Source organism: Phyllostomus discolor, chromosome 11 (assembly GCF_004126475.2).
Source record: "Phyllostomus discolor isolate MPI-MPIP mPhyDis1 chromosome 11, mPhyDis1.pri.v3, whole genome shotgun sequence".
Lineage (NCBI taxonomy): Eukaryota > Metazoa > Chordata > Mammalia > Chiroptera > Phyllostomidae > Phyllostomus > Phyllostomus discolor.
The window spans coordinates 29695-41570 of record NC_040913.2 but is presented as its reverse complement, the minus strand read 5'-3'; positions in this window follow the sequence as shown (position 1 = coordinate 41570).

Genomic DNA, 11876 nt, shown 5'->3' with positions numbered 1-11876 from the left:
ACTCCAGTGGCGATGTGGGGAGTGAACAGGGTGGGTGTTAGCATCCCCATTTTACAGACAAAGCGGCTGAGGCCTTCATGCAGCTAATGAGTTGTTCAGGATTTCATACTTAGGTGGCAGAGCCAAAGGTTCCAGCATGAAATGTGGGTAACTTCTTTACTAATTTATTTTATTGAAAAAGATGAGCCATAAAACATTAAATCAATTTGCCATAACAAAGTGTCACAAATGGGTGGCTTAAAACAACAGCAGCTTTTTTCTCACAGTGCCAGACGCCCGAAGTCTGACATCGAGGTGTCAGCAGCGTCGGCTCTTTCTGGAGCCCCAGGAGGAGGGTCTGTGCCAGCCTCTCTCCTGGCCTCCGGCTGCATCGGCAGCCCTGTCGTGCCTTCATCCTCCTGTGGCCTTCTTCCCCGTGTGCGCACGTGACTGTCAGCGAAGGACAGCAGCCCCCGGGTCAGGGCCCACCCTAATCCAACAAGACCTCACTTTCACCTGGCTAATTACCTCTGCCAAGACCCCATTGCCCAGTAAGTTCCCGTTCTGAAGTTCCAGGTGGACGAGAATTTTGGGCAGGACACTGTTCGATGCAGTAAACGGTGTGTGTTCCTCTCCGCCTCTTATGTGCATTTGCTTACACCCACATCACAGCCGTAAGTAAGTGTTAAATGTGTCAAACGAAGTCGAAGAGTCTGGAGGCTGAGCCAGAGACGAGTGACAGAGATTCCTTTCAGAGCCTTAGCATTTGCAAGCAGAAACACAGCGTGCAAGGGAGAGAAGAGAGGAGAATTCTTACAGTAAAAGGCACCTTCCTGAGAATTATTCGTCCTGCATTCTCAGCCCTAGGATTGGTTCTGGATGGTTATCAGTCACAATGACCCATGACGCCAGGTGGTCCGGAAGGTGGACACCAGGAGGTGTGGTCACGCTCGGTGGTCTGGATGATGGTCGTCGGGGTTGTACATGTGAGACCTTCAGGAGACAGCTAGAAGCTTACCTGCAGGCAAACGGCTTTGTAATATCGTAATATAGACTATATTAAACAACTTTGGGAAATGACATCTGTGTATGGTTTCTCTAACGAGAACGTGATGTTACTTTTCAAGTTTCTTTCATGTGGGTCATGTGTAAAAATGTTGTTCATGCAGATCGTGGATATTCTAGTTAAGTTTATTCCCAAGCACTTTATTGGTTTTGTTGCTATTGGTTCTTTTCTTTGATTGTGTCTTTAAATTAGTCTTTGTATACATAAAAGATATTTATTTCTGCATATTCAACTGTAAAGCATGTTTATTTTAACCAGTGAACTGAAAACAAGTGTTTTAGTTTTAAAGATGTTGATGATACTGTAATCTGTATCACATTAAATTTATAAACAACTTTGTGAATTGATATCTTACTGTGTTTTTTTATGCAAGAATACGATGTTGCTTTCCAGTTGTTGGAGTGTCTTTCATTGAACATCATGTTAACATGTTGTGCATATAGATGTTGCACATTCTTGTTAACGTTCGTTTGAGGTATTGTATCTATTTTGTTGTTATTGCTTCTTTCCTTTGATGAGATCTCTTTTTTTCTTGTCTTGTAAACTTACTTTCCTGAAAATAAATTGAGTCACAGACATTTCCAAATTTATCCCCAGGAATCACATTCCCATAAAAATCTGTTTCAAAATGCATTAAAAAATTGTAAGCTCACACATACTACAACTGTCTTATCCCCAGTTTATGTTTGATCTAATTTCTTCCTTTTCTGTTTCTAATCTCTTTTTTCTTTTTTTATTGTTGTTCAAGTAAAGTTGTCTCAATTTCCCTCCATGATTATATCTTTAACTCACTGTCTCTACATACATCTAAAGGATATTTATTTTGCATGTTATTTCCTCTCCTTGAAAGAAATTCTGTTGTTTGTATTAGTTGCTTTTCGTGATTATCAAGGTAAATACGCTATCATAGAATAATAAAATTGCATTACTTTAGTTATGTAAAAACGTAAAAATAGATAACGCTTGAAAGAAAACATGAACAAGTGAGGTAGTGTGAAGAGTTAGAAAAAAGTTTGTTGGTGGTAAGTTCATTAATGATGAAATAGGAACAGGATACTTACTTTATTTACTTGTTTTTACTGCCTAATAAATCAAACTTTTTATTCTTTATAAGTTGATACCTTAAATGCTTTCAAATACTTTAAAAACATTTGTCACATTTAAACAGCCTATATATTTACTTAGTTTTTTGAAATATATTTTATTGATGATGCTATTACAGTTGTCCCATTTCCCCCCTTCACTCCCCTCACCCTGCACACCCTCCCCCACCCACATTCTCCCCCTTTAGTCATGTCCATGTGTCATAAGTTCTTTAGCTTCTACATTTCCCATACTATTCCTGTCCTCCCCCTGTCTATGTTCTCCCTACCATCTATGCTACTTATTCTCTGTACCTTTTCCCCCTCTCTCCTCCCACTCCCCTGTTGCTAACCCTTCATGTGATCTCTATTTCTGTGGTTCTGTTCCTGTTCTAGTTGTTTGCTTAGTTTTTGTTTTTGTTTTTGTTTTAGGTGTGGTTGTTAATAATTGTGAGTTTGCTGTCACTTTACTATACATGTTTTTTATCTTTTCTTAGATAAGTCCCTGTAACATTTCAAAAATAAGGGCTTGGTGATGATGAACTCCTTTAACTTTACCTTATCTGAGAAGCAATTTGCTCTTACATTCTAAATGAAAGCTTTGCTGGATAGAGCAATCTTGGATGTAGGTCCTTACCTTTCATGACTTGGAATACTTCTTTCCAGCCCCTTCTTGCCTGTAAGGCAATTTCTCTTTTGAGAAATCAGCTGACAATCTGATGGGAACTGCTTTGTAGGTGACTGTCCCCTTATCTCTTGCTGCTTCTAGGATTCTCTCCTTCATTTTAATCTTGGCTAATGTAATTATGATATGCCTTGGTGTGTTCCTCCTTGGGTCCAACTTCTTTGGGACTCTCTGAGCTTCCTGGACTTCCTGGAAGTCTATTTCCTTTGCCAGATTGGGGAAGTTCTCCTTTATTATTTGTCCAAATACCTTTTCCACTTGTTGCTCTTCCTCTTCCCCTTCTGGTACCCCTATAATTCGGATGTTGGAATGTTTAAAGGTGTCCTGGAGGTTCCTAAGCCTCTCCTCATTTTTTTTTTAATTCTTATTTTTCCATTCTTTTCTGTTTGGTTGTTTCTTCCTTCTGGTCCACTCCATTGATTTGAGTCCCAGTTTTCTTCCCATCACTATTGGTTCCCTGTGCATTTTCTTTCACTTCACTTAGTATAGCCTTCATTTTTCCATCTAATTTGTGACCAAAATCAACCAATTCTATGAGCATCCTGATCACCAGTGCTTTGAACTGTGCATCTGATAGATAGTTTGGCTATCTCTTGGTTGCTTAGTTGTATCTGCTCTGGAGCTTTGATGTGTTCTTCTGTTTGGGCCTTTTTTTTTTTTTTTTTTTTTTTTTGGTCTTGTGCCCATGACCTGTGAGGGGCAGAGCCTTAGGTGTTCACCAGGGCGGGGCAACCCAGTCCCTGGGATGTGACGCAGTATGTGGGGGCGGGGTCCAAGAGGGAACTGGCGCCTGCTCCTCTGTCAGATTTCAGTCCCTTCACCTGCTTCCCCCAAGCTAACTGGGCCCTTCTGGTGCTGATTCCCGGGTGTGTGGGCTTGTGCTCATTCTAGGACCCCGTGGGTCTCTCCAGGACTTCCGGCCGAGATGGAGGTGTAGGCAGACACACTGTGCCTCCTCGCACAACCAAAATACAGTCAGCAACAAGTTAGAAACAAGATAACAACCAGATCTGACAGAAAATTGAACTGCATGGAAGTCGGACAACCAAGGAGTTCAAATATACACATTCATCCAGACCGGTAGGAGGGGCGGAGTCAGGCAGCCGGGCGGAGAGGGGTCGCGGCACAAAAAACGGCGGCACCAGGTGCATAAGGCATCCCGGGAGCAAGACCGCAGCGGGCGGACCCTGGTTGCGCAGGCGGCTGGCAGACCCGTGAGGCAGCGACTGTGAAGCCAGGCACTGCGTGCAGGGCGCCTGGCTGTCCGGGAGATCCCACATCCGCGCACAGATGAACCAGGCGACACTGGGTAGTGAGACAGATTGTGCAACCCAGGGTCCCAGCGCCGGGAAAGAGAGCCTCAGGGCACTGATTGGAAACACCTGTGGGGGCTGAGGTGCAGGGAGAGACTCCCAGCCTCCCAGGAGAGTGTGTAGGAGACTCATTTTTATGTGAGTTCTGGGCTTGGACCCCTGGTCTTGTAGAAAGCAGAAGTGTTTCGTAAGTGAATGGTGCCCCCCCCCGCCCCCAGGTTTCCTGAGGAACTCACAATGTGGCAAATGTTTGCATTTTCAGTAAGGGAGATTGTAGATGGTGAATTTTGGAATCCAGGAAAGCAAGAGTATTTACTGTTAGTGACGTCACAGGACAGTCATTAAAGAGTGACGTGTGAGCAATGACCAGAAAGCCGTTCTCCTCGGACACCTGCGGTGCTTCACCACCGTGACTCAGTCTCCCCGGTTGTTTGGTCCCTTCCGCCCGCTGCGCGTGGGCAGGTGTGGGCGCAGCCTGGACGCTTCCACCGCGTCTGGGCCGGATGCCGGGCCCTTCGCTGCCACGCAGGTCCCGGCGTCCACGCCGCTTCTTCAGAGGCGGGGCTCTTCCCGGTCACTCATGCTTCTGCCTGCGCGTCCTGTTCTCTCTCTCCACAGCACTCACCTCCGTGTAAACCAAAGTATCTATTTCCTCATCTCTGTGAGCAGCGGCCCCGCGAAGGCACGTGGGTCCCTGTCACCAGTGTGCGTCCCGCAGTGCGACACCAGGGAACGCTTCCCACGTGTCTGCCGAGGGAACAGGCTCCCTTCCCCGGGCGAGGCCGCCCTCGGTCCGCGCCCTCCGCGCCCGGCCGGGCCCCCACCTTCCCGGCGCTGGGCTCGGCCTGTCTGCGCTGCTGACGGTCCTGTTGGCCCGGTCCGGTCCGGCCCCGGAGCCCTTCTCAGACCCAGCCCGTCCCCACCTCGGCCCGCCGGTCCTCTCTCTTCCCTCCCCGCGGCCGCAGGACGGGGCCCCGGGGCGAAGGTCTCCGGACGCAGAGCGCAGGGGCGCCGCGATGTCTGCCCCGGGAACCTCAGGGACTTCGGGAAGGAGGAGCGCCCAGGACTCTGCCCGGTGGGGGACAGCGGGGACAGCGGGGCCGGCTGGGCTGCGACCCCGGCGGGTCGGGGTTCGGGGGCGAAGCCTAGGTGAGAAGGGAAGGGCGGCGCGTGTCTGGAAAGGCTGGCCTCTGGTGCGCGGTGCTGGGAAGCGGTGGGCACGGAGAAGGTGGACCGGGGCCGCCTTGGGGGAGGTTTGGACAGGTCACGTTGGAGGCTTGGGGGCGGGAGGGGGAAAGGCCCGTGCAAGTGTTTGGTGCGACGGGGAGGATGGAGGTTTGGGGACGGGGACCTCGAGAGACTCCAGGAGGGTTTCGGAGGAGTGTGATGGGGCGGGAGCCGGGCACCGGGGTCGCGCGCTCGCGCAGGTTTGGGGGTCCCGCTCCCCCGTGGGGAGGAAGGGAGAGCGGAGTGGAGCGAGCTGAGGCTTCACTTGGATGCGCTCGTAAAGGCCGCCTAGCTAACCTCTCTTTCCTGGTTGTGAAAAGAGAAAAAAACGGGAAAACCGGCGTCGCGGGAGCGTGGTGAAGGAGCGAAGGGCTTCTCCCGTTTCCCGCGGTGCGGTGCGAGGAGCTGAACAGAATCGCTCCGCGCCGGACCCCACGTGCCCACGCGGAGGCTCCGGACGCCTGAGCCAGGGCCCGGCGCGCCACGGGCGGCCTCCGGACAGCCGGCTCTTTACGCGCGCGCTCTTCTCTCCGGACCTTTCCTAGGCTGTTCGGTGCCAGTAGGGAGGGTCAGCGTTCCTACATCGGAAACGTCCCTGGTGAGAGAACGGTCCCTGTCCGAGCGGACGACGCCCCAGGGGACGTCTCGTGCTCACTGTGAGCTCCGCCAGGGGAAGGCTGAGACCGAGCTTGGGGATCATTCGGGTCCGATCAAGTGACATGATTGGCGGAGAGGGTTTTCGCTGTAGCCACGGTGACCAGTTCTCCCTAAAGACGCAAGTCAACGTTGATATTGTAACAAAACTGGGCGGGTCCCACACGGTCTTGAGGAGTCCGGGAGAAGGTGTCAGAAGGTCATCGCTTTTCCCTCCGGGTGTTCAATTTTGGATCCTTTTTGCCAGGAGCATCTGGAAGTTCTCGGAGCTGGTGCTGTTCTGCGACTCGTCGTTATCGCGTAGCTGGGACCGCAGCGCCGGCTGCCTTCGTCCTTACTTCCCAGCGGTGAGCCACGTGGAGACGAGACGCCGCTTTTCCCGGGGCTGCAGTTTCCAATCCCAGTGTAACTACTTCAGGAGGAGTCGCTCCATTGCGGCTCCATTTCTGCCGGAGTTTCCCCAAGTGTAATGGGTTTAAGCAGGACGGCTGGAAGGGGGCCGGGGGCAGCCCCTGAACTGTGGGGTGCGGGCTGCAGGGTCCCTCCGGGGCCCCAGCTGCCTCTCTTGTCGCGGAGGCCCTTGTGCACCTGTAGGGGTCGTGACCTCTCCCGACGCCCAGGACAGGTCTGTCCTACCTGGACAGCCACCAGAGATGGTGCCTGTGGCTTCCCGTGGCACCCTTTTGCTGAGATGGTTTAAGTGGTTCAAGCAGCCCCCCATGAGGGCAGCGCCCCCTGGGACCTGGGCGCCTGAGGGAGCATCAGTCTGCAGAGGGCCAGCAGAGGTCGGCTGGGTGAGGAAAACTGTGGGTTTATTTTCAGGTTTTTGTGTATATGGTGTAAGGGAGTGTTTGGGTGAGGGTTAGGCTGATGGAACACAGGGTTTTTGTGTTTTCCTGCAAATTATAGAGGAACTAAGAATATTTTACACTATTGGTAAATAGTGTAAAATATTACACTATTTTTACAACATTTTACACTAATGTTCCACTTTTGTGAAACATTAAAAATTTGTGCTATGAATAAATATATCTGTAGAAGTGATTGAATTTGTTTATAAATATCAATCTAAAGAATACTTGAGTAACAGAGAATTCACAATTTCTTACTCTAACCCTCAACAAGAAATTAAGATTTAAGAAGAGCTCTCTTTTTTAAGAATTTTATTTATTCATTTTTAGAGAGGGGAGGGAGGGAGAAAGAGAGAGAGAGAAACATCAGTGTGCAGTTGCTGGGGGCCGTGGCCTGCAACCCAGGCATGTGTCCTGACTGGGAATTGAACCTGAGATACTTTGGTTTGCAGCCCACGCTCAATCCACCGAGCTACGCCAGCCAGGGCAGAAATTAAGATAAAAAAAAAAAGTTAAGAATAATTAAAGGTACAGAAAAAAGCAGCAGAGAAAAGAACGGTGTTTACAAGAAAAACAAGATATGTTGTGACTGAATAAAATGGTATGAGGCCTGGGCGTGTGTTTCTTTGAAGAGGAAGGGAATTAGTTTTGTCCTAAGAGAGGCTGGTTGCTCTAGAGTGAGACAGAGGAAAAGCAGGACCACAGCGGAGTGTGAAAAGGAAAGTGGCAGAAGATCTGTGGAGGGAAACGCAGAGAGGGAAAGTTTTTTATATGGCAAAGCTGGCTGTGATGGGAACACATTTCATTAAGTAAATGGGTGCAAATGTGAAAGGTCAGCTGATGTAGAAGCGCAGTTTGGTTCTGTTTTACTTTGTTAGAAGGACGAAGTTTCCCTGTGTTGGCCGCACCAGATGAGATGGTGTGAAACATTTTCTGCCCCTAAAGCACAGATACAATGTTTCCTTGAAACATGTTTCCGTTTCCCATTGTTTTAATCAGGTCTTTGATGACTCAGGAAGACAATCGTGTCAGTCCTAAGAACCAAAGACGAGACAACCACATGTGGGCCCAGAGCCGATGTGGCTGGACCCTGCTCTCCCAGGGGAGACCCCTCCCAGTACTCACAGGACTCAGAGCAGCAGTGACTGGACCCCCCACCCTCACGCACAGGACTCGGCGCTGACATCCCAGCAGCCCCAGTCTCTCAGGCTTGACCCCTCCACACAGTCCCATGACCCAGAGCCCATGTGACAGGACCCCTGCTGTCTCAGGGGGAGCCCCTCCCCCAACCACAGGGCCCAGATCCGATTTGGTGTCAGGGCTCCCTACCCCCTCGGGTGAGACCCCTCCTCACACTCAGAGAACCCAGAGCTGATGGGACAGGTCCCTCTGCGCTGGCAGAGTGGACCTGCCCGCTCTCAGACGCCCACTGCCTGGAAATGCTCTGCTCTGCTGCCATCTAGTGCACATCCTGGGGATGGCACCTATTTACTCAGCAGCTGCTCGGACCGTTTGGCGAGGACGCTTTGGATCCTCAGGGCACCTCACTCCATTCCCCTCCCCCCCCAGCAGGTCTCACATGCCCATCATGGTTGGGCCCAAAGCTCATGTGACAGGGCCCACTACTGCCACTGGGGGGACCTTTCCCCAAACTAATGTGACAAGACCCCTGTTCTCCCAGAGAGGGACCCCTGTCCATAACCACAGAACCCAGAGCTGAAGTGACTCGACCCCTTACTCTGGCAGCCGGGCCCCTTTGCATACTCATAGGCCCCAAGCTGATGTCATGGGACCGCTGCTCTCTCTGGGGGAAACCCCGCCCCATGCTCCCTGAACCCCCTTAACTGGAGCAGATGTGACACCACCCCTGTTCTCTCTGATGAGACCCCTCCCAGCACTCGGACGATGCAAGCTGTGACCACAGGACCCCGCTCTCCCAGGTGGGCTCCCCACTCACGCACAGGGCCCAGACCTGGTGTCACAGGCCTTGCTGTCCTCTTAGGAGGGACCCCTGGCCGTACCGATAAGACCCTGTGCTGAGGCAACATGGCTCCTCATTCTCTGGTAGGACAGACACCTTCTTACAGCCACAGGAGCAAAAGCTGCAGCTGTCGTGCCCTCTACTGTCTCCGGTGTGACCCAGCCCCCATGTCACAGCACCCAGAGCCGATGTGACAGGACCCCCTGCGCTCCCCGGGAGGGACCCTGAACACACTTGGGGGCCCCAGAGCCGAGCTGACGGGGACCGCTCTTGTGCCTGGTGGGACAGTTTTCCAGATGCACAGGGGACAGAGCCTGTCACACATGCCTGACCTACTCTGTCAGGTGGGAGCCCTCCCCACGTCCACGGGTCTCGGCTGTCAGGCAGGGCGCCTGTCTTTCCCAGATCGGGGCCCTCTTCACTGTGACAGGACCCCACTCCTGGCAGGGAGAGGCCCCTTCCCACACTCCCAGGACCCAGAGGTCAGATGGCAGGGCCCCCTACTTTCTCAGTGAGGGGCCCACCCCACATTCACAAGACCCTGAGGGGATGGAACAGCACTCCAGACTGTTTCGAGGTGGCCACCCCTCCCCTCCTCACTCTTTGGGACTCTGGCTGCTGTCAGAAGACCAGGTGTCCTCTCGGATAGGGCTCTCCTCCTGCTCACAGCACCCAGTGCTGACTCCTCTCCCTGGGGTGGGGGGAGGCTTTTTCCTGCAATCCTGGGCCTCAGGGCTCAAGTGACAGGACCTCCAGCTCTCTCCAGGAAGCCCCTGTTCCCGCACCCACAGTGCACAGGGATTGGAACAGGACCTGTCACACCCACAGGCAGGGATGTTCCCCGATGTCATGGACCCACAGCCTCTGCACACCTCACAATCACGGGGCAGGTGTGGCCGAGCCCTGTGCTCTCGGAGGGGGGCTGTGTTCAGGCTCCCAGGACCCACAGCTGAAGCGACAGGTCCCCTGCTCTCTCAAGTCAGACCCCTCCCCACAGTCACCAGGCTCAAAGGTGAAGGGTCAGGACACTTGCATTTCACAGGGAGGGGCCTTTCTCAACCCTCACAGGACACAGGCGTGCAGTGACAGGACACTCCTGTTTCTTGTCCTGTCCTCTCCACACTCAAGTGGCCCAGGCCTGAGGTCATAGGACCCTTACACTCTCAGGTGGGACCCCTCTCCTTGCTTATAAGACCCAGAGCTGACTTGACACGACCTCTTATGCTCTCTGGTGAGGACCCAGAGCTCATGTTATGGGGCTCCATCCTCTCTTAGGAAATAGTACTTCTCCCAGCAGTCAGAGGACCCAGGAACGGCTTGTTAGGACCCCTTTTTTACCCTCTAACACACACCGCCATCTAGTGAGCATTTCTGGAATAGCATCTGAGTTGAGGCCAGCAGAAAAATGTTGCTTTTGTCGCCGCCTTGTGGACATATTGGGAACAGCACCTTTGTGTAGCATCTGCTCCTATCATTTTGCAAGGTCACTTTGAAGCCCTTCTGCCCCTCACACCATCACAGCCTCAGTACATTGTATGTGCCCACGTTTCCGTTCTACGTCTAATGCTGTTCTGCACGTGGGGTTCCTGACTCTCTCATGTGAGTGAGGTTCCCATGCCTATGTATATCTCAAAATAGGTTGTTTCATTTGCTAATCTGTTTTATACCTGTTGGATTATTAGACCAGCCCAAAGATTCTTGAGGCTAGAGGAAGGATTATTTCTCCATCACATGAGCAAACAGTCAGATATTTAATAGCAGGTGAATTTGGGGAGTACATGTTCGTAACCATTTACTTAAGTAAGATTTAACAATTTAACCGAAGTAACTTATTCTCAAAACTGAGTGATTATGTCGATGAAGTATGGAACAATGTACTAATGTAGCTTGTTGCTATAAAACTTTTATGTGAAGTTTCAGAGGCGGTAATGAAGAGGGCCAACATTTGACACTTGGCATGTTGGTTTTAAACAGGCTGTTAGGAAATGGGAGACTGACTGGGAAATTACTCAGGATTGTCATCTCATTTATTCCTGAGAGATTTAGTTTCCAAAACTGGGTTTAGGAAGAGAGCTTCAGCACAATCACCTCAGCTTTAGACAGTAAGACTTCCTAGGAAGAGCTTGTCGACCCTCTTACCTTACTCCCTGTGTCTTAGAGGTTTGGGGAGAGAAAAAAATCTCATCACAAGTGGTGAATGTGTGTGTGGTCCTTTTCCCCACTGAAGATGCATGAACATAAGCAACATTCTCAGCCCCTTTGGCTTTGTCATTTCAAGAAAGGTACAAGCACAACTGCAGGGCAACAAAAGGTTTGTGGTGTGTGTGGAGATGTTGCTGTGAGTGATGGAATGTGTCCAAAGTGGATTGTGAAGTTTCATGATGGAGATTTCTCATATGCAGTTGCTGCTTGGGTAGGCAGACCTATGGCAGTGGAGAGCCATGGAGGGGAGACATTCACTGAGGACAGACCACATAATGGCACGTAGGAGACAGGTGGCCTACTCAAAGGATCGAGATGGAGCATCAAGAATTCTTTGCACCAGCATGGTGACGTTCATCGCTTTGATGCTGTGTTCCACAGAAGTTAAATGGGATGCTGGGGGGTCCCCTTTTGATTGAATTTCTACAAGCCGTTCTCCACCAAAACCTAAGGAAAACATTCTGCTTCCAAGACAAATTTTGAGGGGGGACAAACTGTTGATATGTTAGAATAATGTGGAATGGGAGAGTTGAGGGAATGAGGAACCACTACCAGCAGGCCCTTCAAAGGGTGGTCTTCATTCAAAGGAGGTGATGTTTAGTATGTGGTGGATTCCTAAGGGTGTTGTGCAGTAGGAGGTCCTTGCAGAAACCAGCAGGTTTCTCCCATCACAGCAACTGAAAGTTGCTTGTGGGAAAATGTTCAGAATTTGTCAGCAGAAGACGCAGAAGGTGCATGGCCATTTAGTTCAGTCTTTCAGAATTTCTCTTAATGGAGAGAGAGTTCTGTTCCCTGGAAGACTGCAGAAGGCACCTGGAAGAGTTCTCTGCTCCGAA